Genomic DNA, 25,147 nt, shown 5'->3' with positions numbered 1-25,147 from the left:
CAGATTCTTAGTCCCACTATTGCACTTTCGTAGAGATCGATGTTGTACACAATCAAAGTCCACATTTTGATGTTTAAAACCTTTATTTGGAACAGATGGCACTGCTAAGATTTGAACTCAGGATCTCCTGTTTACGAGACAGGCGCTTTAACCAACTAAGCCACAGCACCACAAGCTGATGAGAAGGACAGGAAAGCCAGTGAGGATTTTATCACTAATTAAAAATTTCAAGTGGTTAACTGAGCAAAGCAACATTAAGCTTGAGTAGTATTCCATGCAAAGCATAATCATGGAATAAGATGTCGCTCTCAGTCTTGGCACTTGAGAAACCAAGTAATTTTTGAAGAGCATTATTTAAAAGGACAATGACAAATTTGTAGAATAGTAAAAAAAAAAACAGTGCTGTAACTTTTTCTATGCTTCATCCCGTCTTTCTTCCTTTTTAGCACTCAGAGTAGATTCTTAATCCCACTATTGCACTATCGTAGAGGTCGATATTGTACACAATTGAAGTTAGCATTCTGAGGTTTAAAAGCTTTACTCAGAAGAGAAGGCAGTGCTGAGATTTAAACTCAGGATCTCCTGTTTACAAGACAGGTGTTTTACCCAACTAAGCCACAGCACCACAAGCTGATGAGGAGGACAGGAAAGCCAGTGAGGATTTAATCACTAATTAAAAAATTCAATTGGTTAGCTGAGCAAAACAACATTAAGCTAGAGTAGTATTCCATGCAAAGCATAATCATGGAATAAGATGTCGCTCTCATTCTTGGCACTTGAGAAACCAAGTAATTTTTGAAAAGCATTATTTAAAAGGACAATGACAAATTTGTAGAATAGTAAAAAAAAAAACTCTGCTGTAACTTTTTTAAAACTTCATCCCATCTTTCTTCCTTTTTAGTACTTAGAGCAGATTCTTAGTCCCACTATTGCACTTTCGTAGAGATCGATATTGTACACAATCAAAGTCCACATTTTGATGTTAAAACCTTTATTTGGAACAGATGGCACTGCTAAGATTTGAACTCAGGATCTCCTGTTTACGAGACAGGTGCTTTAACTAACTAAGCCACAGCACCACAAGCTGATGAGAAGGACAGGAAAGCCAGTGAGGATTTTATCACTGATTAAAAATTTCAAGTGGTTAACTGAGCAAAACAACATTAAGCTTGAGTAGTATTCCATGCAAAGCATAATCATGGAGTAAGATATCGCTCTCAGTCTTGGCACTTGAGAAACCAAGTAATTTTTGAAGAGCATTATTTAAAAGGACAATGACAAATTTGTAGAATAGTAAAAAAAAAAAACAGTGCTGTAACTTTTTCAATGCTTCATCCCGTCTTTCTTCCTTTTTAGCACTCAGAGCAGATTCTTAATCCCACTATTGCACTATCGTAGAGATCGATGTTGTACACAATTAAAGTCCACATTTTGAGGTTTAAAAGCTTTATTTGGAACAGATGGCACTGCTGAGTTTTGAACTCAGGATCTCCTGCTTACGAGACAGGAGATTTAACCAACTAAGCCACAGCACCACAAGCTGATGAGAAGGACAGGAAAGCCAGTGAGGATTTAATCACTAATTAAAAATTTCAAGTGCTTAACTGAGCAAAACAACATTTAGCTTGAGTAGTATTCCATGCAAAGCATAATCATGGAATAAGATGTCGCTCTCAGTCTTGGCACTTGAGAAACCAAGTAATTTTTGAAGAGCATTATTTAAAAGGACAATGACAAATTTGTAAAATAGTAAAAAAAAAAACAGTGCTGTAACTTTTTCTATGCTTCATCCCGTCTTTCTTCCTTTTTAGCACTCAGAGCAGATTCTTAATCCCACTATTGCACTATCGTAGAGGTCGATATTGTACACAATTGAAGTTAGCATTCTGAGGTTTAAAAGCTTTACTCAGAAGAGAATGCAGTGCTGAGATTTAAACTCAGGATCTCCTGTTTACAAGACAGGTGTTTTACCCAACTAAGCCACAGCACCACAAGCTGATGAGGAGGACAGGAAAGCCAGTGAGGATTTAATCACTAATTAAAAAATTCAATTGGTTAGCTGAGCAAAACAACATTAAGCTAGAGTAGTATTCCATGCAAAGCATAATCATGGAATAAGATGTCGCTCTCAGTCTTGGAACTTGAGAAACCAAGTAATTTTTGAAAAGCATTATTTAAAAGGAAAATGACAAATTTGTAGAATAGTAAAAAAAAAACTCTGCTGTAACTTTTTTAAAACTTCATCCCATCTTTCTTCCTTTTTAGTACTTAGAGCAGATTCTTAGTCCCACTATTGCACTTTCGTAGAAATCGATATTGTACACAATCAAAGACCACATTTTGATGTTTAAAACCTTTATTTGGAACAGATGGCACTGCTAAGATTTGAACTCAGGATCTCCTGTTTACGAGACAGGTGCTTTAACCAACTAAACCACAGCACCACAAGCTGATGAGAAGGACAGGAAAGCCAGTGAGGATTTTATCACTAATTAAAAATTTCAAGTGGTTAACTGAGCAAAACAACATTAAGCTGGAGTAGTATTCCATGCAAAGCATAATCATGGAGTAAGATATCGCTCTCAGTCTTGGCACTTGAGAAACCAAGTAATTTTTGAAGAGCATTATTTAAAAGGACAATGACAAATTTGTAGAATAGTAAAAAAAAAAAACAGTGCTGTAACTTTTTCAATGCTTCATCCCGTCTTTCTTCCTTTTTAGCACTCAGAGCAGATTCTTAATCCCACTATTGCACTATCGTAGAGATCGATGTTGTACACAATTAAAGTCCACATTTTGAGGTTTAAAAGCTTTATTTGGAACAGATGGCACTGCTGAGTTTTGAACTCAGGATCTCCTGCTTACGAGACAGGAGCTTTAACCAACTAAGCCACAGCACCACAAGCTGATGAGAAGGACAGGAAAGCCAGTGAGGATTTAATCACTAATTAAAAAATTCAATTGGTTAGCTGAGCAAAACAACATTAAGCTTGAGTAGTATTCCATGCAAAGCATAATCATGGAATAAGATGTCGCTCTCAGTCTTGGCACTTGAGAAACCAAGTAATTTTTGAAAAGCATTATTTAAAAGGACAATGACAAATTTGTAGAATAGTAAAAAAAAAAACTCTGCTGTAACTTTTTTAAAACTTCATCCCGTCTTTCTTCCTTTTTAGTACTTAGAGAAGATTCTTAATCCCACTATTGCACTATCGTAGAGATCGATGTTGTACACAATCAAAGTCCACATTTTGATGTTTAAAAGCTTTATTTGGAACAGACAGTACTGCTGAGAATTGAACTCAGGATCTTCTGTTTACAAGACAGGCACTTTAACCAACTAAGCCACAGCACAACAAACTGATGAGAAGGACAGGAAAGCCAGTGAGGATTTTATCACTAATTAAAAATTTCAAGTGGTTTACTGAGCAAAACAACATTAAGCTTGAGTAGTATTCCATGCAAAGCATAATCATGGAGTAAGATGTCGCTCTCAGTCTTGGCACTTAAGAAACCAAGTAATTTTTGAAGAGCATTATTTAAAAGGACAATGACAAATTTGTAGAATAGTAAAAAAAAACAGTGCTGTAACTTTTTCAATGCTTCATCCCGTCTTTCTTCCTTTTTAGCACTCAGAGCAGATTCTTAATCCCACTATTGCACTATCGTAGAGATCGATGTTGTACACAATTGAAATGCACATTTTCAGGTTTAAAAGCTTCATTTGGAACAGATGGCACTGCTGAGATTCGAACTCAAGATCGCCTGTTTACAAGACAGGCGCTTTAACCAACTAAGCCACAGCACCACAAGCTAATGATTAAGACAGGAAAGCCAGTGAGGATTTAATTACTAATTAAAAATTTTAAGTGGTTAACTGAGCAAAACAACATTAAGCTCGAGTAGTATTCCATGCAAAGCATAATCATGGAATAAGATGTCGCTCTCTGTCTTGGCACTCGAGAAACCAAGTAATTTTTGAAAAGCATCATTTAAAAGGACAATGACAAATTTGTAGAATCGTAAAAAACTAAAACACTGCTGTAACTTTTTTAAAGCTTCATCCCATCTTTCTTCCTTTTTAGCACTTAGAACAGATTCTAAATCCAAATATTGCACTTTCGTAGAGATCGATGTTGTACACAATTGAAGTCCACATTTTGATGTTTAAAAGCTTTATTTGTAACAGATGGCACAGCTGAGATTTGAACTCAGAATCTCCTGTTTACGAAACAGGCGCTTTGACCAACTAAGCCACAGCACCACAAGCTGATGAGAAGGACAGAAAAGCCAGTGAGGATTTAATCACTAATTAAAAATTTCAAGTGGTTAACTGAGCAAAACAACATTTAGCTTGAGTAGTATTCCATGCAAAGCATAATCATGGAATAAGATGTCGCTCTCAGTCTTGGCACTTGAGAAACCAAGTAATTTTTGAAGAGCATTATTTAAAAGGACAATGACAAATTTGTAGAATAGTAAAAAAAAAAACAGTGCTGTAACTTTTTCAATGCTTCATCCCGTCTTTCTTCCTTTTTAGCACTCAGAGCAGATTCTTAATCCCACTATTGCACTATCGTAGAGGTCGATGTTGTACACAATTGAAGTTAGCATTCTGAGGTTTAAAAGCATTACTCAGAAGAGAAGGCAGTGCTGAGATTTAAACTCAGGATCTCTTGTTTACAAGACAGGTGCTTTACCCAACTAAGCCACAGCACCACAAGCTGATGAGGAGGACAGGAAAGCCAGGGAGGATTTAATCACTAATTAAAAAATTCAATTGGTTAGCTGAGCAAAACAACATTAAGCTTGAGTAGTATTCCATGCAAAGCATAATCATGGAATAAGATGTCGCTCTCAGTCTTGGCACTTGAGAAACCAAGTAATTTTTGAAAAGCATTATTTAAAAGGACAAAGACAAATTTGTAGAATAGTAAAAAAAAAAACCTCTGCTGTAACTTTTTAAAACTTCATCCCGTCTTTTTTCCTTTTTAGTACTTAGAGCAGATTCTTAATCCCACTATTGCACTATCGTAGAGATCGATGTTGTACACAATCAAAGTCCACATTTTGATGTTTAAAAGCTTTATTTGGAACAGACAGTACTGCTGAGAATTGAACTCAGGATCTTCTGTTTACAAGACAGGCACTTTAACCAACTAAGCCACAGCACAACAAACTGATGAGAAGGACAGGAAAGCCAGTGAGGATTTTATCACTAATTAAAAATTTCAAGTGGTTAACTGAGCAAAACAACATTAAGCTTGAGTAGTATTCCATGCAAAGCATAATCATGGAGTAAGATGTCGCTCTCAGTCTTGGCACTTAAGAAACCAAGTAATTTTTGAAGAGCATTATTTAAAAGGACAATGACAAATTTGTAGAATAGTAAAAAAAAACAGTGCTGTAACTTTTTCAATGCTTCATCCCGTCTTTCTTCCTTTTTAGCACTCAGAGCAGATTCTTAATCCCACTATTGCACTATCGTAGAGATTGATGTTGTACACAATTGAAATGCACATTTTCAGGTTTAAAAGCTTCATTTGGAACAGATGGCACTGCTGAGATTTGAACTCAAGATCTCCTGTTTACAAGACAGGCGCTTTAACCAACTAAGCCACAGCACCACAAGCTGATGAGGAAGACAGGAAAGCCTGTGAGGATTTAATTACTAATTAAAAATTTTAAGTGGTTAACTGAGCAAAACAACATTTAGCTTGAGTAGTATTCCATGCAAAGCATAATCATGGAATAAGATGTCGCTCTCAGTCTTGGCACTTGAGAAACCAAGTAATTTTTGAAGAGCATTATTTAAAAGGACAATGACAAATTTGTAAAATAGTAAAAAAAAAAACAGTGCTGTAACTTTTTCTATGCTTCATCCCGTCTTTCTTCCTTTTTAGCACTCAGAGCAGATTCTTAATCCCACTATTGCACTATCGTAGAGGTCGATATTGTACACAATTGAAGTTAGCATTCTGAGGTTTAAAAGCTTTACTCAGAAGAGAATGCAGTGCTGAGATTTAAACTCAGGATCTCCTGTTTACAAGACAGGTGTTTTACCCAACTAAGCCACAGCACCACAAGCTGATGAGGAGGACAGGAAAGCCAGTGAGGATTTAATCACTAATTAAAAAATTCAATTGGTTAGCTGAGCAAAACAACATTAAGCTAGAGTAGTATTCCATGCAAAGCATAATCATGGAATAAGATGTCGCTCTCAGTCTTGGAACTTGAGAAACCAAGTAATTTTTGAAAAGCATTATTTAAAAGGAAAATGACAAATTTGTAGAATAGTAAAAAAAAAACTCTGCTGTAACTTTTTTAAAACTTCATCCCATCTTTCTTCCTTTTTAGTACTTAGAGCAGATTCTTAGTCCCACTATTGCACTTTCGTAGAAATCGATATTGTACACAATCAAAGACCACATTTTGATGTTTAAAACCTTTATTTGGAACAGATGGCACTGCTAAGATTTGAACTCAGGATCTCCTGTTTACGAGACAGGTGCTTTAACCAACTAAACCACAGCACCACAAGCTGATGAGAAGGACAGGAAAGCCAGTGAGGATTTTATCACTAATTAAAAATTTCAAGTGGTTAACTGAGCAAAACAACATTAAGCTGGAGTAGTATTCCATGCAAAGCATAATCATGGAGTAAGATATCGCTCTCAGTCTTGGCACTTGAGAAACCAAGTAATTTTTGAAGAGCATTATTTAAAAGGACAATGACAAATTTGTAGAATAGTAAAAAAAAAAAACAGTGCTGTAACTTTTTCAATGCTTCATCCCGTCTTTCTTCCTTTTTAGCACTCAGAGCAGATTCTTAATCCCACTATTGCACTATCGTAGAGATCGATGTTGTACACAATTAAAGTCCACATTTTGAGGTTTAAAAGCTTTATTTGGAACAGATGGCACTGCTGAGTTTTGAACTCAGGATCTCCTGCTTACGAGACAGGAGCTTTAACCAACTAAGCCACAGCACCACAAGCTGATGAGAAGGACAGGAAAGCCAGTGAGGATTTAATCACTAATTAAAAAATTCAATTGGTTAGCTGAGCAAAACAACATTAAGCTTGAGTAGTATTCCATGCAAAGCATAATCATGGAATAAGATGTCGCTCTCAGTCTTGGCACTTGAGAAACCAAGTAATTTTTGAAAAGCATTATTTAAAAGGACAATGACAAATTTGTAGAATAGTAAAAAAAAAAACTCTGCTGTAACTTTTTTAAAACTTCATCCCGTCTTTCTTCCTTTTTAGTACTTAGAGAAGATTCTTAATCCCACTATTGCACTATCGTAGAGATCGATGTTGTACACAATCAAAGTCCACATTTTGATGTTTAAAAGCTTTATTTGGAACAGACAGTACTGCTGAGAATTGAACTCAGGATCTTCTGTTTACAAGACAGGCACTTTAACCAACTAAGCCACAGCACAACAAACTGATGAGAAGGACAGGAAAGCCAGTGAGGATTTTATCACTAATTAAAAATTTCAAGTGGTTTACTGAGCAAAACAACATTAAGCTTGAGTAGTATTCCATGCAAAGCATAATCATGGAGTAAGATGTCGCTCTCAGTCTTGGCACTTAAGAAACCAAGTAATTTTTGAAGAGCATTATTTAAAAGGACAATGACAAATTTGTAGAATAGTAAAAAAAAACAGTGCTGTAACTTTTTCAATGCTTCATCCCGTCTTTCTTCCTTTTTAGCACTCAGAGCAGATTCTTAATCCCACTATTGCACTATCGTAGAGATCGATGTTGTACACAATTGAAATGCACATTTTCAGGTTTAAAAGCTTCATTTGGAACAGATGGCACTGCTGAGATTCGAACTCAAGATCGCCTGTTTACAAGACAGGCGCTTTAACCAACTAAGCCACAGCACCACAAGCTAATGATTAAGACAGGAAAGCCAGTGAGGATTTAATTACTAATTAAAAATTTTAAGTGGTTAACTGAGCAAAACAACATTAAGCTCGAGTAGTATTCCATGCAAAGCATAATCATGGAATAAGATGTCGCTCTCTGTCTTGGCACTCGAGAAACCAAGTAATTTTTGAAAAGCATCATTTAAAAGGACAATGACAAATTTGTAGAATCGTAAAAAACTAAAACACTGCTGTAACTTTTTTAAAGCTTCATCCCATCTTTCTTCCTTTTTAGCACTTAGAACAGATTCTAAATCCAAATATTGCACTTTCGTAGAGATCGATGTTGTACACAATTGAAGTCCACATTTTGATGTTTAAAAGCTTTATTTGTAACAGATGGCACAGCTGAGATTTGAACTCAGAATCTCCTGTTTACGAAACAGGCGCTTTGACCAACTAAGCCACAGCACCACAAGCTGATGAGAAGGACAGAAAAGCCAGTGAGGATTTAATCACTAATTAAAAATTTCAAGTGGTTAACTGAGCAAAACAACATTTAGCTTGAGTAGTATTCCATGCAAAGCATAATCATGGAATAAGATGTCGCTCTCAGTCTTGGCACTTGAGAAACCAAGTAATTTTTGAAGAGCATTATTTAAAAGGACAATGACAAATTTGTAGAATAGTAAAAAAAAAAACAGTGCTGTAACTTTTTCAATGCTTCATCCCGTCTTTCTTCCTTTTTAGCACTCAGAGCAGATTCTTAATCCCACTATTGCACTATCGTAGAGGTCGATGTTGTACACAATTGAAGTTAGCATTCTGAGGTTTAAAAGCATTACTCAGAAGAGAAGGCAGTGCTGAGATTTAAACTCAGGATCTCTTGTTTACAAGACAGGTGCTTTACCCAACTAAGCCACAGCACCACAAGCTGATGAGGAGGACAGGAAAGCCAGGGAGGATTTAATCACTAATTAAAAAATTCAATTGGTTAGCTGAGCAAAACAACATTAAGCTTGAGTAGTATTCCATGCAAAGCATAATCATGGAATAAGATGTCGCTCTCAGTCTTGGCACTTGAGAAACCAAGTAATTTTTGAAAAGCATTATTTAAAAGGACAAAGACAAATTTGTAGAATAGTAAAAAAAAAAACCTCTGCTGTAACTTTTTAAAACTTCATCCCGTCTTTTTTCCTTTTTAGTACTTAGAGCAGATTCTTAATCCCACTATTGCACTATCGTAGAGATCGATGTTGTACACAATCAAAGTCCACATTTTGATGTTTAAAAGCTTTATTTGGAACAGACAGTACTGCTGAGAATTGAACTCAGGATCTTCTGTTTACAAGACAGGCACTTTAACCAACTAAGCCACAGCACAACAAACTGATGAGAAGGACAGGAAAGCCAGTGAGGATTTTATCACTAATTAAAAATTTCAAGTGGTTAACTGAGCAAAACAACATTAAGCTTGAGTAGTATTCCATGCAAAGCATAATCATGGAGTAAGATGTCGCTCTCAGTCTTGGCACTTAAGAAACCAAGTAATTTTTGAAGAGCATTATTTAAAAGGACAATGACAAATTTGTAGAATAGTAAAAAAAAACAGTGCTGTAACTTTTTCAATGCTTCATCCCGTCTTTCTTCCTTTTTAGCACTCAGAGCAGATTCTTAATCCCACTATTGCACTATCGTAGAGATTGATGTTGTACACAATTGAAATGCACATTTTCAGGTTTAAAAGCTTCATTTGGAACAGATGGCACTGCTGAGATTTGAACTCAAGATCTCCTGTTTACAAGACAGGCGCTTTAACCAACTAAGCCACAGCACCACAAGCTGATGAGGAAGACAGGAAAGCCTGTGAGGATTTAATTACTAATTAAAAATTTTAAGTGGTTAACTGAGCAAAACAACATTTAGCTTGAGTAGTATTCCATGCAAAGCATAATCATGGAATAAGATGTCGCTCTCAGTCTTGGCACTTGAGAAACCAAGTAATTTTTGAAGAGCATTATTTAAAAGGACAATGACAAATTTGTAGAATAGTAAAAAAAAAAACACTGCTGTAACTTTTTTAAAGCTTTATCCCGTCTTTTTTCCTTTTTAGCACTTAGAGCAGATTCTTAATCCCACTATTGCACTATCGTAGAGATTGATGTTGTACACAATTGAAGTGCACATTTTCAGGTTAAAAAGCTTCATTTGGAACCGATGGCACTGCTGAGATTTGAGCTCAAGATCTCCTGTTTACAAGACAGTCGCTTTAACCAACTAAGCCACAGCACCACAAGCTGATGAGGAAGACAGAAAAGCCAGTGAGGATTTAATTACTAATTAAAAAATTCAATTGGTTAGCTGAGCAAAACAACATTAAGCTTGAGTAGTATTCCATGCAAAGCATAATCAAGGAATAAGATGTCGCTCTCAGTCTTGGCACTTGAGAAACCAAGTAATTTTTTGAAAAGCATTATTTAAAAGGACAATTCAAATTTGTAGAATAGTAAAAAAAAAACCTCTGCTGTAACTTTTTAAAACTTCATCCCGTCTTTTTTCCTTTTTAGTACTTAGAGCAGATTTTTAATCCCACTATTGCACTATCGTAGAGATCGATGTTGAACACAATCAAAGTCCACATTTTGAGGTTTAAAAGCTTTATTTGGAACAGACAGTACTGCTGAGAATTGAACTCAGGATCTCCTGTTTACAAGACAAATACTTTAACCAACTAAGCCACAGCACAACAAACTGATGAGAAGGACAGGAAAGCCAGTGAGGATTTTATCACTAATTAAAAATTTCAAGTGGTTAACTGAGCAAAACAACATTAAGCTTGAGTAGTATTCCATGCAAAGCATAATCATGGAGTAAGATGTCGCTCTCAGTCTTGGCACTTGAGAAACCAAGTAATTTTTGAAGAGCATTATTTAAAAGGACAATGACAAATTTGTAGAATAGTAAAAAAAAAAAACACTGCTGTAACTTTTTTAAAGCTTTATCCTGTCTTTTTTCCTTTTTAGCACTTAGAGCAGATTCTTAATCCCACTATAGCACTATCGTAGAGATTGATGTTGTACACAATTGAAATGCACATTTTCAGGTTTAAAAGCTTCATTTGGAACAGATGGCACTGCTGAGATTTGAACTCAAGATCTCCTGTTTACAAGACAGGCGCTTTAACCAACTAAGCCACAGCACCACAAGCTGATGAGGAAGACAGGTAAGCCAGTGAGGATTTAATTACTAATTAAAAATTTTAAGTGGTTAACTGAGCAAAACAACATTAAGCTCGAGTAGTATTCCATGCAAAGCATAATCATGGAATAAGATGTCGATCTCAGTCTTGGCACTTGAGAAACCAAGTAATTTTTGAAAAGCATTATTTAAAAGGACAATGACAAATTTGTAGAATAGTAAAAAAATAAAACACTGCTGTAACTTTTTTAAAGCTTCATCCCATCTTTCTTCCTTTTTAGCACTTAGAACAGATTCTTAATCCAACTATTGCACTATCGTAGAGATCGATGTTGTACACAATTGAAGTCCACATTTTGATGTTTAAAAGCTTCATTTGGAACAGATGGCACTGCTGAGATTTGAACTCAAGATCTCCTGTTTACAAGACAGGCGCTTTAACCAACTAAGCCACAGCACCACAAGCTGATGCAGAGGAGAGGAAAGCCATTGAGGATTTAATTACTAATTAAAAATTTCAAGTGGTTAACTGAGCAAAACAACATTAAGCTTGAGTAGTATTCCATGCAAAGCATAATCATGGAATAAGATGTCGCTCTCAGTCTTGGCACTTGAGAAACCAAGTAATTTTTGAAGAGCATTATTTAAAAGGACAATGACAAATTTGTAGAATAGTAAAAAAAAAACACTGTTGTAACTTTTTTAAAGCTTCATCCCGTCTTTCTTCCTTTTTAGCACTTAGAGCAGATTCTTAATCCCACTATTGCACTTTCGTAGAGATCGATGTTGTACACAATCAAAGTCCACATTTTGATGTTTAAAACCTTTATTTGGAACAGATGGCACTGCTAAGATTTGAACTCAGGATCTCCTGTTTACGAGACAGGCACTTTAACCAACTAAGCCACAGCACCACAAGCTGATGAGAAGGACAGGAAAGCCAGTGAGGATTTTATCACTAATTAAAAATTTCAAGTGGTTAACTGAGCAAAACAACATTAAGCTTGAGTAGTATTCCATGCAAAGCATAATCATGGAATAAGATGTCGCTCTCAGTCTTGGCACTTGAGAAACCAAGTAATTTTTGAAGAGCATTATTTAAAAGGACAATGACAAATTTGTAGAATAGTAAAAAAAAAAAACAGTGCTTTAACTTTTTCAATGCTTCATCCCGTCTTTCTTCCTTTTTAGCACTCAGAGCAGATTCTTAATCCCACTATTGCACTATCGTAGAGGTCGATGTTGTACACAATTGAAGTTAGCATTCTGAGGTTTAAAAGCTTTACTCAGAAGAGAAGGCAGTGCTGAGATTTAAACTCAGGATCTCCTGTTTACAAGACAGGTGCTTTACCCAACTAAGCCACAGCACCACAAGCTGATGAGGAGGACAGGAAAGCCAGTGAGGATTTAATCACTAATTAAAAAATTCAATTGGTTAGCTGAGCAAAACAACATTAAGCTTGAGTAGTATTTCATGCAAAGCATAATCATGGAATAAGATGTCGCTCTCAGTCTTGGCACTTGAGAAACCAAGTAATTTTTGAAAAGCATTATTTAAAAGGACAATGACAAATTTGTAGAATAGTAAAAAAAAAAACATCTGCTGTAACTTTTTAAAACTTCATCCCGTCTTTTTTCCTTTTTAGTACTTAGAGCAGATTCTTAATCCCACTATTGCACTATCGTAGAGATCGATGTTGTACACAATTAAAGTCCACATTTTGAGGTTTAAAAGCTTTATTTGGAATAGATGGCACTGCTGAGTTTTGAACTCAGGATCTCCTGTTTACAAGACAGGTGCTTTAACCAACTAAGCCACAGCACCACAAGCTGATGAGAAGGACAGGAAAGCCAGTGAGGATTTAATCACTAATTAAAAATTTCAAGTGGTTAACTGAGCAAAACAACATTTAGCTTGAGTAGTATTCCATGCAAAGCATAATCATGGAATAAGATGTCGCTCTCAGTCTTGGCACTTGAGAAACCAAGTAATTTTTGAAGAGCATTATCTAAAAGGACAATGACAAATTTGTAGAATAGTAAAAAAAAAAACACTGCTGTAACTTTTTTAAAGCTTTATCCCGTCTTTTTTCCTTTTTAGCACTTAGAGCAGATTCTTAATCCCACTATAGCACTATCGTAGAGATGGATGTTGTACACAATTGAAATGCACATTTTCACGTTTAAAAGCTTCATTTGGAACAGATGGCACTGCTGAGATTTGAACTCAAGATCTCCTGTTTACAAGACAGGCGCTTTAACCAACTAAGCCACAGCACCACAAGCTGATGAGAAGGACAGGAAAGCCAGTGAGGATTTAATCACTAATTAAAAATTTCAAGTGGTTAACTGAGCAAAACAACATTTAGCTTGAGTAGTATTCCATGCAAAGCATAATCATGGAATAAGATGTCGCTCTCAGTCTTGGCACTTGAGAAACCAAGTAATTTTTGAAGAGCATTATCTAAAAGGACAATGACAAATTTGTAGAATAGTAAAAAAAAAAACACTGCTGTAACTTTTTTAAAGCTTTATCCCGTCTTTTTTCCTTTTTAGCACTTAGAGCAGATTCTTAATCCCACTATAGCACTATCGTAGAGATTGATGTTGTACACAATTGAAATGCACATTTTCAGGTTTAAAAGCTTCCTTTGGAACAGATGGCACTGCTGAGATTTGAACTCAAGATCTCCTGTTTACAAGACAGGCGCTTTAACCAACTAAGCCACAGCACCACAAGCTGATGAGGAAGACAGGAAAGCCAGTGAGGATTTAATTACTAATTAAAAAATTCAATTGGTTAGCTGAGCAAAACAACATTAAGCTTCAGTAGTATTCCATGCAAAGCATAATCAAGGAGTAAGATGTCGCTCTCAGTCTTGGCACTTGAGAAACCAAGTAATTTTTGAAGAGCATTATTTAAAAGGACAATGACAAATTTGTAGAATAGTAAAAAAAAAAAACAGTGCTGTAACTTTTTCAATGCTTCATCCCGTCTTTCTTCCTTTTTAGCACTCAGAGGAGATTCTTAATCCCACTATTGCACTATCGTAGAGATCGATGTTGTACACAATTAAAGTCCACATTTTGAGTTTTAAAAGCTTTATTTGGAACAGATGGCACTGCTGAGTTTTGAACTCAGGATCTCCTGTTTACGAGACAGGCGCTTTAACCAACTAAGCCACAGCACCACAAGCTGATGAGAAGGACAGGAAAGCCAGTGAGGATTTAATCATTAATTAAAAATTTCAAGTGGTTAACTGAGCAAAACAACATTTAGCTTGAGTAGTATTCCATGCAAAGCATAATCATGGAATAAGATGTCGCTCTCAGTCTTGGCACTTGAGAAACCAAGTAATTTTTGAAGAGCATTATCTAAAAGGACAATGACAAATTTGTAGAATAGTAAAAAAAAAACACTGCTGTAACTTTTTTAAAGCTTTATCCCGTCTTTTTTCCTTTTTAGCACTTAGAGCAGATTCTTAATCCCACTATAGCACTATCGTAGAGATGGATGTTGTACACAATTGAAATGCACATTTTCACGTTTAAAAGCTTCATTTTGAACAGATGGCACTGCTGAGATTTGAGCTCAAGATCTCCTGTTTACAAGACAGGTGCTTTAACCAACTAAGCCACAGCACCACAAGCTGATGAGAAGGACAGGAAAGCCAGTGAGGATGTAATCACTAATTAAAAATTTCAAGTGGTTAACTGAGCAAAACAACATTTAGCTTGAGTAGTATTCCATGCAAAGCATAATCATGGAATAAGATGTCGCTCTCAGTCTTGGCACTTGAGAAACCAAGTAATTTTTGAAGAGCATTATCTAAAAGGACAATGACAAATTTGTAGAATAGTAAAAAAAAAAACACTGCTGTAACTTTTTTAAAGCTTTATCCCGTCTTTTTTCCTTTTTAGCACTTAGAGCAGATTCTTAATCCCACTATAGCACTATCGTAGAAATTGATGTTGTACACAATTAAAGTCCACATTTTGATGTTTAAAATCTTTATTTGGAACAGACAGTACTGCTGAGAATTGAACTCAGGATCTCCTGTTTACAAGACAGGCACTTTAACCAACTAAGCCACAGCACAACAAACTGATGAGGAAGACAGGAAAGCCAGTGAGGATTTAATTACTAATTAAAAAATTCAATTGGTTAGCTGAGCAAAACAACATTAAGCTTGAGTAGTATTCCATGCAAAGCATAATCAAGGAATAAGATGTCGCTCTCAGTCTTGGCACTTGAGAAACCAAGTAATTTTTGAAGAGCATTATTTAAAAGGACAATGACAAATTTGTAGAATAGTAAAAAAAAAACCAGTGCTGTAACTTTTTCAATGCTTCATCCCGTCTTTCTTCCTTTTTAGCACTCAGAGCAGATTCTTAATCCCACTATTGCACTATCGTAGAGATCGATGTTGTACACAATTAAAGTCCACATTTTGAGGTTTAAAAACTTAATTTGGAACAGATGACACTGCTAAGATTTGAACTCAGGATCTCCTGTTTACGAGACAGGCACTTTAACCAACTAAGCCACAGCACCACAAGCTGATGAGAAGGACAGGAAAGCCAGTGAGGATTTTATCACTAATTAAAAATTTCAAGTGGTTAACTGAGCAAAACAACATTAAGCTTGAGTAGTATTCCATGCAAAGCATAATCATGGAATAAGATGTCGCTCTCAGTCTTGGCACTTGAGAAACCAAGTAATTTTTGAAGAGCATTATTTAAAAGGACAATGACAAATTTGTAGAATAGTAAAAAAAAAAAACAGTGCTTTAACTTTTTCAATGCTTCATCCCGTCTTTCTTCCTTTTTAGCACTCAGAGCAGATTCTTAATCCCACTATTGCACTATCGTAGAGGTCGATGTTGTACACAATTGAAGTTAGCATTCTGAGGTTTAAAAGCTTTACTCAGAAGAGAAGGCAGTGCTGAGATTTAAACTCAGGATCTCCTGTTTACAAGACAGGTGCTTTACCCAACTAAGCCACAGCACCACAAGCTGATGAGGAGGACAGGAAAGCCAGTGAGGATTTAATCACTAATTAAAAAATTCAATTGGTTAGCTGAGCAAAACAACATTAAGCTTGAGTAGTATTTCATGCAAAGCATAATCATGGAATAAGATGTCGCTCTCAGTCTTGGCACTTGAGAAACCAAGTAATTTTTGAAAAGCATTATTTAAAAGGACAATGACAAATTTGTAGAATAGTAAAAAAAAAAACATCTGCTGTAACTTTTTAAAACTTCATCCCGTCTTTTTTCCTTTTTAGTACTTAGAGCAGATTCTTAATCCCACTATTGCACTATCGTAGAGATCGATGTTGTACACAATTAAAGTCCACATTTTGAGGTTTAAAAGCTTTATTTGGAATAGATGGCACTGCTGAGTTTTGAACTCAGGATCTCCTGTTTACAAGACAGGTGCTTTAACCAACTAAGCCACAGCACCACAAGCTGATGAGAAGGACAGGAAAGCCAGTGAGGATTTAATCACTAATTAAAAATTTCAAGTGGTTAACTGAGCAAAACAACATTTAGCTTGAGTAGTATTCCATGCAAAGCATAATCATGGAATAAGATGTCGCTCTCAGTCTTGGCACTTGAGAAACCAAGTAATTTTTGAAGAGCATTATCTAAAAGGACAATGACAAATTTGTAGAATAGTAAAAAAAAAAACACTGCTGTAACTTTTTTAAAGCTTTATCCCGTCTTTTTTCCTTTTTAGCACTTAGAGCAGATTCTTAATCCCACTATAGCACTATCGTAGAGATTGATGTTGTACACAATTGAAATGCACATTTTCAGGTTTAAAAGCTTCCTTTGGAACAGATGGCACTGCTGAGATTTGAACTCAAGATCTCCTGTTTACAAGACAGGCGCTTTAACCAACTAAGCCACAGCACCACAAGCTGATGAGGAAGACAGGAAAGCCAGTGAGGATTTAATTACTAATTAAAAAATTCAATTGGTTAGCTGAGCAAAACAACATTAAGCTTCAGTAGTATTCCATGCAAAGCATAATCAAGGAGTAAGATGTCGCTCTCAGTCTTGGCACTTGAGAAACCAAGTAATTTTTGAAGAGCATTATTTAAAAGGACAATGACAAATTTGTAGAATAGTAAAAAAAAAAAACAGTGCTGTAACTTTTTCAATGCTTCATCCCGTCTTTCTTCCTTTTTAGCACTCAGAGGAGATTCTTAATCCCACTATTGCACTATCGTAGAGATCGATGTTGTACACAATTAAAGTCCACATTTTGAGTTTTAAAAGCTTTATTTGGAACAGATGGCACTGCTGAGTTTTGAACTCAGGATCTCCTGTTTACGAGACAGGCGCTTTAACCAACTAAGCCACAGCACCACAAGCTGATGAGAAGGACAGGAAAGCCAGTGAGGATTTAATCACTAATTAAAAATTTCAAGTGGTTAACTGAGCAAAACAACATTTAGCTTGAGTAGTATTCCATGCAAAGCATAATCATGGAATAAGATGTCGCTCTCAGTCTTGGCACTTGAGAAACCAAGTAATTTTTGAAGAGCATTATCTAAAAGGACAATGACAAATTTGTAGAATAGTAAAAAAAAAACACTGCTGTAACTTTTTTAAAGCTTTATCCCGTCTTTTTTCCTTTTTAGCACTTAGAGCAGATTCTTAATCCCACTATAGCACTATCGTAGAGATGGATGTTGTACACAATTGAAATGCACATTTTCACGTTTAAAAGCTTCATTTGGAACAGATGGCACTGCTGAGATTTGAACTCAAGATCTCCTGTTTACAAGACAGGTGCTTTAACCAACTAAGCCACAGCACCACAAGCTGATGAGAAGGACAGGAAAGCCAGTGAGGATGTAATCACTAATTAAAAATTTCAAGTGGTTAACTGAGCAAAACAACATTTAGCTTGAGTAGTATTCCATGCAAAGCATAATCATGGAATAAGATGTCGCTCTCAGTCTTGGCACTTGAGAAACCAAGTAATTTTTGAAGAGCATTATCTAAAAGGACAATGACAAATTTGTAGAATAGTAAAAAAAAAAACACTGCTGTAACTTTTTTAAAGCTTTATCCCGTCTTTTTTCCTTTTTAGCACTTAGAGCAGATTCTTAATCCCACTATAGCACTATCGTAGAAATTGATGTTGTACACAATCAAAGTCCACATTTTGATGTTTAAAATCTTTATTTGGAACAGACAGTACTGCTGAGAATTGAACTCAGGATCTCCTGTTTACAAGACAGGCACTTTAACCAACTAAGCCACAGCACAACAAACTGATGAGGAAGACAGGAAAGCCAGTGAGGATTTAATTACTAATTAAAAAATTCAATTGGTTAGCTGAGCAAAACAACATTAAGCTTGAGTAGTATTCCATGCAAAGCATAATCAAGGAATAAGATGTCGCTCTCAGTCTTGGCACTTGAGAAACCAAGTAATTTTTGAAGAGCATTATTTAAAAGGACAATGACAAATTTGTAGAATAGTAAAAAAAAAACCAGTGCTGTAACTTTTTCAATGCTTCATCCCGTCTTTCTTCCTTTTTAGCACTCAGAGCAGATTCTTAATCCCACTATTGCACTATCGTAGAGATCGATGTTGTACACAATTAAAGTCCACATTTTGAGGTTTAAAAACTTTATTTGGAACAGATGGCACTGCTGAGTTTTGAACTCAGGATCTCCTGTTTACGAGACAGGCGCTTTAACCAACTAAGCCACAGCACCACAAGCTGATGAGAAGGACAGGAAAGCCAGTGAGGATTTAATCACTAATTAAAATTTTCAAGTGGTTAACTGAGCAAAACAACACTTAGCTTGAGTAGTATTCCATGCAAAGCATAATCATGGAATAAGATGTCGCTCTCAGTCTTGGCACTTGAGAAACCAAGTAATTTTTGAAGAGCATTATCTAAAAGGACAATGACAAATTTGTAGAATAGTAAAAAAAAAACACTGCTGTAACTTTTTTAAAGCTTTATCCCGTCTTTTTTCCTTTTTAGCACTTAGAGCAGATTCTTAATCCCACTATAGCACTATCGTAGAGATGGATGTTGTACACAATTGAAATGCACATTTTCACGTTTAAAAGCTTCATTTGGAACAGATGGCACTGCTGAGATTTGAACTCAAGATCTCCTGTTTACAAGACAGGTGCTTTAACCAACTAAGCCACAGCACCACAAGCTGATGAGAAGGACAGGAAAGCCAGTGAGGATTTAATCACTAATTAAAAATTTCAAGTGGTTATCTGAGCAAAACAACATTTAGCTTGAGTAGTATTCCATGCAAAGCATAATCATGGAATAAGATGTCGCTCTCAGTCTTGGCACTTGAGAAACCAAGTAATTTTTGAAGAGCATTATCTAAAAGGACAATGACAAATTTGTAGAATAGTAAAAAAAAAAACACTGCTGTAACTTTTTTAAAGCTTTATCCCGTCTTTTTTCCTTTTTAGCACTTAGAGCAGATTCTTAATCCCACTATAGCACTATCGTAGAAATTGATGTTGTACACAATCAAAGTCCACATTTTGATGTTTAAAATCTTTATTTGGAACAGACAGTACTGCTGAGAATTGAACTCAGGATCTCCTGTTTACAAGACAGGCACTTTAACCAACTAAGCCACAGCACAACAAACTGATGAGGAAGACAGGAAAGCCAGTGAGGATTTAATTACTAATTAAAAAATTCAATTGGTTAGCTGAGCAAAACAACATTAAGCTTGAGTAGTATTCCATGCAAAGCATAATCAAGGAATAAGATGTCGCTCTCAGTCTTGGCACTTGAGAAACCAAGTAATTTTTGAAGAGCATTATTTAAAAGGACAATGACAAATTTGTAGAATAGTAAAAAAAAAACCAGTGCTGTAACTTTTTCAATGCTTCATCCCGTCTTTCTTCCTTTTTAGCACTCAGAGCAGATTCTTAATCCCACTATTGCACTATCGTAGAGATCGATGTTGTACACAATTAAAGTCCACATTTTGAGGTTTAAAAACTTTATTTGGAACAGATGGCACTGCTGAGTTTTGAACTCAGGATCTCCTGTTTACGAGACAGGCGCTTTAACCAACTAAGCCACAGCACCACAAGCTGATGAGAAGGACAGGAAAGCCAGTGAGGATTTAATCACTAATTAAAATTTTCAAGTGGTTAACTGAGCAAAACAACACTTAGCTTGAGTAGTATTCCATGCAAAGCATAATCATGGAATAAGATGTCGCTCTCAGTCTTGGCACTTGAGAAACCAAGTAATTTTTCAAGAGCATTATCTAAAAGGACATTGACAAATTTGTAGAATAGTAAAAAAAAAAACACTGCTGTAACTTTTTTAAAGCTTTATCCCGTCTTTTTTCCTTTTTAGCACTTAGAGCAGATTCTTAATCCCACTATAGCACTATTGTAGAGATTGATGTTGTACACAATTGAAATGCACATTTTCAGGTTTAAAAGCTTCATTTGGAACAGATGGCACTGCTGAGATTTGAACTCAAGATCTCCTGTTTACAAGACAGGCGCTTTAACCAACTAAGCCACAGCACCACAAGCTGATGATTAAGACAGGAGAGCCAGTGAGGATTTAATTACTAATTAAAAATTTTCAGTGGTTAACTGAGCAAAACAACATTAAGCTCGAGTAGTATTCCATGCAAAGCATAATCATGGAGTAAGATGTCGCTCTCAGTCTTGGCACTTGAGAAACCAAGTAATTTTTGAAGAGCATTATTTAAAAGGACAATGACAAATTTGTAGAATAGTAAAAAAAAAAAACAGTGCTGTAACTTTTTCAATGCTTCATCCCGTCTTTCTTCCTTTTTAGCACTCAGAGCAGATTCTTAATCCCATTATTGCACTATCGTAGAGATTGATGTTGTACACAATTGAAGTGCACATTTTCAGGTTTAAAAGATTCATTTGGAACAGATGGCACTGCTGAGATTTGAACTCAAGATCTCCTGTTTACAAGACAGGCGCTTTAACCAACTAAGCCACAGCACCAAAAGCTGATGAGAAGGACAGGAAAGCCAGTGAGGATTTTATCACTAATTAAAAATTTCAAGTGGTTAACTGAGCAAAACAACATTAAGCTTGAGTAGTATTCCATGCAAAGCATAATCATGGAATAAGATGTCGCTCTCAGTCTTGGCACTTGAGAAACCAAGTAATTTTTGAAGAGCATTATTTAAAAGGACAATGACAAATTTGTAGAATAGTAAAAAAAAAAAACAGTGCTTTAACTTTTTCAATGCTTCATCCCGTCTTTCTTCCTTTTTAGCACTCAGAGCAGATTCTTAATCCCACTATTGCACTATCGTAGAGGTCGATGTTGTACACAATTGAAGTTAGCATTCTGAGGTTTAAAAGCTTTACTCAGAAGAGAAGGCAGTGCTGAGATTTAAACTCAGGATCTCCTGTTTACAAGACAGGTGCTTTACCCAACTAAGCCACAGCACCACAAGATGATGAGGAGGACAGGAAAGCCAGGGAGGATTTAATCACTAATTAAAAAATTCAATTGGTTAGCTGAGCAAAACAACATTAAGCTTGAGTAGTATTTCATGCAAAGCATAATCATGGAATAAGATGTCGCTCTCAGTCTTGGCACTTGAGAAACCAAGTAATTTTTGAAAAGCATTATTTAAAAGGACAATGACAAATTTGTAGAATAGTAAAAAAAAAAACATCTGCTGTAACTTTTTAAAACTTCATCCCGTCTTTTTTCCTTTTTAGTACTTAGAGCAGATTCTTAATCCCACTATTGCACTATCGTAGAGATCGATGTTGTACACAATTAAAGTCCACATTTTGAGGTTTAAAAGCTTTATTTGGAACAGATGGCACTGCTGAGTTTTGAACTCAGGATCTCCTGTTTACAAGACAGGCGCTTTAACCAACTAAGCCACAGCACCACAAGCTGATGAGAAGGACAGGAAAGCCAGTGAGGATTTAATCACTAATTAAAAATTTCAAGTGGTTAACTGAGCAAAACAACATTTAGCTTGAGTAGTATTCCATGCAAAGCATAATCATGGAATAAGATGTCGCTCTCAGTCTTGGCACTTGAGAAACCAAGTAATTTTTGAAGAGCATTATTTAAAAGGACAATGACAAATTTGTAGAATAGTAAAAAAAAAACACTGCTGTAACTTTTTTAAAGCTTTATCCCGTCTTTTTTCCTTTTTAGCACTTAGAGCAGATTCCTAATCCCACTATTGCACTATCGTAGAGATTGATGTTGTACACAATTGAAGTGCACATTTTCAGGTTTAAAAGCTTCATTTGGAACCGATGGCACTGCTGAGATTTGAACTCAAGATCTCCTGTTTACAAGACAGGCGCTTTAACCAACTAAGCCACAGCACCACAAGCGTATGAGGAAGACAGGAAAGCCAGTGAGGATTTAATTACTAATTAAAACATTCAATTGGTTAGCTGAGCAAAACAACATTAAGCTTGAGTAGTATTCCATGCAAAGCATAATCATGGAATAAGATGTCGCTCTCAGTCTTGGCACTTGAGAAACCAAGTAATTTTTGAAGAGCATTATTTAAAAGGACAATGACAAATTTGTAGAATAGTAAAAAAAAAAACACTGCTGTAACTTTTTTAAAGCTTTATCCCGTCTTTTTTCCTTTTTAGCACTTAGAGCAGATTCTTAATCCCACTATTGCACTATCGTAGAGATTGATGTTGTACACAATTGAAGTGCACATTTTCAGATTTATAAGCTTTATTTGGAACAGATGGCACTGCTGAGATTTGAACTCAAGATCTCCTGTTTACAAGACAGGCGCTTTAACTAACTAAGACACAGCACCACAAGCTGATGAGGAAGACAGGAAAGCCAGTGAGGATTTAATTACTAATTAAAAAATTCAATTGGTTAGCTGAGCAAAACAACATTAAGCTTGAGTAGTATTCCATGCAAAGCATAATCAAGGAATAAGATGTCGCTCTCAGTCTTGGCACTTGAGAAACCAAGTAATTTTTGAAGAGCATTATTTAAAAGGACAATGACAAATTTGTAGAATAGTAAAAAAAAAACACTGTTGTAACTTTTTTAAAGCTTCATCCCGTCTTTCTTCCTTTTTAGCACTTAGAGCAGATTCTTAATCCCACTATTGCACTATCGTAGAGATTGATGTTGTACACATTTAAAATGCACATTTTCAGGTTTAAAAGCTTCATTTGGAACAGATGGCACTGCTGAGATTTGAACTCAAGATCTCCTGTTCACAAGACAGGCGCTTTAACCAACTAAGCCACAGCACCACAAGCTGATGAGAAGGACAGGAAAGCCAGTGAGGATTTTATCACTAATTAAAAATTTCAAGTGGTTAACTGAGCAAAACAACATTAAGCTTGAGTAGTATTCCATGCAAAGCATAATCATGGAATAAGATGTCGCTCTCAGTCTTGGCACTTGAGAAACCAAGTAATTTTTGAAGAGCATTATTTAAAAGGACAATGACAAATTTGTAGAATAGTAAAAAAAAAAACAGCGCTTTAACTTTTTCAATGCTTCATCCCGTCTTTCTTCCTTTTTAGCACTCAGAGCAGATTCTTAATCCCACTATTGCACTATTGTAGAGGTCGATGTTGTACACAATTGAAGTTAGCATTCTGAGGTTTAAAAGCTTTACTCAGAAGAGAAGGCAGTGCTGAGATTTAAACTCAGGATCTCCTGTTTACAAGAGAGGTGCTTTACCCAACTAAGCCACAGCACCACAAGCTGATGAGGAGGATGGGAAAGCCAGGGAGGATTTAATCACTAATTAAAAAAATCAATTGGTTAGCTGAGCAAAACAACATTAAGCTTGAGTAGTATTTCATGCAAAGCATAATCATGGAATAAGATGTCGCTCTCAGTCTTGGCACTTGAGAAACCAAGTAATTTTTGAAAAGCATTATTTAAAAGGACAATGACAAATTTGTAGAATAGTAAAAAAAAAACATCTGCTGTAACTTTTTAAAACTTCATCCTGTCTTTTTTCCTTTTTAGTACTTAGAGCAGATTCTTAATCCCACTATTACACTATCGTAGAGATCGATGTTGTACACAATTAAAGTCCACATTTTGAGGTTTAAAAGCTTTATTTGGAACAGATGGCACTGCTGAGTTTTGAACTCAGGATCTTCTGTTTACAAGACAGGTGCTTTAACCAACTAAGCCACAGCACCACAAGCTGATGAGAAGGACAGGAAAGCCAGTGAGGATTTAATCACTAATTAAAAATTTCAAGTGGTTAACTGAGCAAAACAACATTTAGCTTGAGTAGTATTCCATGCAAAGCATAATCATGGAATAAGATGTCGCTCTCAGTCTTGGCACTTGAGAAACCAAATAATTTTTGAAGAGCATTATTTAAAAGGACAATGACAAATTTGTAGAATAGTAAAAAAAAAAACACTGCTGTAACTTTTTTAAAGCTTTATCCCGTCTTTTTTCCTTTTTAGCACTTAGAGCAGATTCTTAATCCCACTATTGCACTATCGTAGAGATTGATGTTGTACACAATTGAAGTGCACATTTTCAGGTTTAAAAGCTTCATTTGGAACCGATGGCACTGCTGACATTTGAACTCAAGACCACCTGTTTACAAGACAGGCGCTTTAACCAACTAAGCCACAGCACCACAAGCTGATGAAGAAGACAGGAAAGCCAGTGAGGATTTAATTACTAATTAAAAAATTCAATTGGTTAGCTGAGCAAAACAACATTAAGCTTGAGTAGTATTCCATGCAAAGCATAATCAAGGAATAAGATGTCGCTCTCAGTCTTGGCACTTGAGAAACCAAGTAATTTTTGAAAAGCATTATTTAAAAGGACAATGACAAATTTGTAGAATAGTAAAAAAAAAACCTCTGCTGTAACTTTTTAAAACTTCATCCCGTCTTTTTTCCTTTTTAGTATTTAGAGCAGATTCTTAATCCCACTATTGCACTATCGTAGAGATCGATGTTGTACACAATCACAGTCCACATTTTGATGTTTAAAAGCTTTATTTGGAACAGACAGTACTGCTGAGAATTGAACTCAGGATCTCCT

General features: G+C 35.8%; 23 non-coding genes across 23 annotated transcripts; all 23 read right to left on the bottom strand.

The window, feature by feature from the left end:
* Positions 1-3,734: 3,734 nt before the first annotated feature.
* Positions 3,735-3,808, bottom strand: TRNAT-UGU (transfer RNA threonine (anticodon UGU)). Its single transcript has one exon. It is a non-coding gene; the product is annotated as a tRNA-Thr (tRNA).
* Positions 3,809-5,553: 1,745 nt separating this feature from the next.
* Positions 5,554-5,627, bottom strand: TRNAT-UGU (transfer RNA threonine (anticodon UGU)). The gene has a single exon. It is a non-coding gene; the product is annotated as a tRNA-Thr (tRNA).
* Positions 5,628-7,826: 2,199 nt separating this feature from the next.
* TRNAT-UGU (transfer RNA threonine (anticodon UGU)) lies at positions 7,827-7,900 on the bottom strand. The gene has a single exon. It is a non-coding gene; the product is annotated as a tRNA-Thr (tRNA).
* A 1,745-nt stretch (positions 7,901-9,645) lies between these two features.
* Positions 9,646-9,719, bottom strand: TRNAT-UGU (transfer RNA threonine (anticodon UGU)). The gene has a single exon. It is a non-coding gene; the product is annotated as a tRNA-Thr (tRNA).
* Positions 9,720-11,010: 1,291 nt separating this feature from the next.
* On the bottom strand, positions 11,011-11,084 carry TRNAT-UGU (transfer RNA threonine (anticodon UGU)). Its single transcript has one exon. It is a non-coding gene; the product is annotated as a tRNA-Thr (tRNA).
* A 382-nt stretch (positions 11,085-11,466) lies between these two features.
* On the bottom strand, positions 11,467-11,540 carry TRNAT-UGU (transfer RNA threonine (anticodon UGU)). The gene has a single exon. It is a non-coding gene; the product is annotated as a tRNA-Thr (tRNA).
* A 1,291-nt stretch (positions 11,541-12,831) lies between these two features.
* On the bottom strand, positions 12,832-12,905 carry TRNAT-UGU (transfer RNA threonine (anticodon UGU)). The gene has a single exon. It is a non-coding gene; the product is annotated as a tRNA-Thr (tRNA).
* A 381-nt stretch (positions 12,906-13,286) lies between these two features.
* Positions 13,287-13,360, bottom strand: TRNAT-UGU (transfer RNA threonine (anticodon UGU)). Its single transcript has one exon. It is a non-coding gene; the product is annotated as a tRNA-Thr (tRNA).
* A 381-nt stretch (positions 13,361-13,741) lies between these two features.
* On the bottom strand, positions 13,742-13,815 carry TRNAT-UGU (transfer RNA threonine (anticodon UGU)). Its single transcript has one exon. It is a non-coding gene; the product is annotated as a tRNA-Thr (tRNA).
* Positions 13,816-15,106: 1,291 nt separating this feature from the next.
* Positions 15,107-15,180, bottom strand: TRNAT-UGU (transfer RNA threonine (anticodon UGU)). Its single transcript has one exon. It is a non-coding gene; the product is annotated as a tRNA-Thr (tRNA).
* A 1,292-nt stretch (positions 15,181-16,472) lies between these two features.
* Positions 16,473-16,546, bottom strand: TRNAT-UGU (transfer RNA threonine (anticodon UGU)). The gene has a single exon. It is a non-coding gene; the product is annotated as a tRNA-Thr (tRNA).
* Positions 16,547-16,927: 381 nt separating this feature from the next.
* Positions 16,928-17,001, bottom strand: TRNAT-UGU (transfer RNA threonine (anticodon UGU)). Its single transcript has one exon. It is a non-coding gene; the product is annotated as a tRNA-Thr (tRNA).
* An 836-nt stretch (positions 17,002-17,837) lies between these two features.
* TRNAT-UGU (transfer RNA threonine (anticodon UGU)) lies at positions 17,838-17,911 on the bottom strand. Its single transcript has one exon. It is a non-coding gene; the product is annotated as a tRNA-Thr (tRNA).
* Positions 17,912-18,292: 381 nt separating this feature from the next.
* On the bottom strand, positions 18,293-18,366 carry TRNAT-UGU (transfer RNA threonine (anticodon UGU)). The gene has a single exon. It is a non-coding gene; the product is annotated as a tRNA-Thr (tRNA).
* Positions 18,367-19,201: 835 nt separating this feature from the next.
* TRNAT-UGU (transfer RNA threonine (anticodon UGU)) lies at positions 19,202-19,275 on the bottom strand. Its single transcript has one exon. It is a non-coding gene; the product is annotated as a tRNA-Thr (tRNA).
* A 381-nt stretch (positions 19,276-19,656) lies between these two features.
* Positions 19,657-19,730, bottom strand: TRNAT-UGU (transfer RNA threonine (anticodon UGU)). The gene has a single exon. It is a non-coding gene; the product is annotated as a tRNA-Thr (tRNA).
* Positions 19,731-20,566: 836 nt separating this feature from the next.
* Positions 20,567-20,640, bottom strand: TRNAT-UGU (transfer RNA threonine (anticodon UGU)). The gene has a single exon. It is a non-coding gene; the product is annotated as a tRNA-Thr (tRNA).
* A 382-nt stretch (positions 20,641-21,022) lies between these two features.
* TRNAT-UGU (transfer RNA threonine (anticodon UGU)) lies at positions 21,023-21,096 on the bottom strand. Its single transcript has one exon. It is a non-coding gene; the product is annotated as a tRNA-Thr (tRNA).
* Positions 21,097-21,933: 837 nt separating this feature from the next.
* TRNAT-UGU (transfer RNA threonine (anticodon UGU)) lies at positions 21,934-22,007 on the bottom strand. Its single transcript has one exon. It is a non-coding gene; the product is annotated as a tRNA-Thr (tRNA).
* A 380-nt stretch (positions 22,008-22,387) lies between these two features.
* On the bottom strand, positions 22,388-22,461 carry TRNAT-UGU (transfer RNA threonine (anticodon UGU)). Its single transcript has one exon. It is a non-coding gene; the product is annotated as a tRNA-Thr (tRNA).
* Positions 22,462-23,296: 835 nt separating this feature from the next.
* Positions 23,297-23,370, bottom strand: TRNAT-UGU (transfer RNA threonine (anticodon UGU)). Its single transcript has one exon. It is a non-coding gene; the product is annotated as a tRNA-Thr (tRNA).
* An 835-nt stretch (positions 23,371-24,205) lies between these two features.
* On the bottom strand, positions 24,206-24,279 carry TRNAT-UGU (transfer RNA threonine (anticodon UGU)). The gene has a single exon. It is a non-coding gene; the product is annotated as a tRNA-Thr (tRNA).
* A 381-nt stretch (positions 24,280-24,660) lies between these two features.
* On the bottom strand, positions 24,661-24,734 carry TRNAT-UGU (transfer RNA threonine (anticodon UGU)). Its single transcript has one exon. It is a non-coding gene; the product is annotated as a tRNA-Thr (tRNA).
* Between the last annotated feature and the right edge of the window lie 413 nt (positions 24,735-25,147).

The sequence above is a fragment of the Phyllobates terribilis genome, unplaced genomic scaffold (genome assembly GCF_046119375.1).
Source record: "Phyllobates terribilis strain yellow unplaced genomic scaffold, ASM4611937v1 Scaffold_9__5_contigs__length_417890890, whole genome shotgun sequence".
Taxonomy (NCBI): Eukaryota; Metazoa; Chordata; class Amphibia; order Anura; family Dendrobatidae; genus Phyllobates; species Phyllobates terribilis.
Note: the sequence above shows the minus strand (reverse complement) of the source record. Positions and strands in the feature narration are given on the sequence as shown.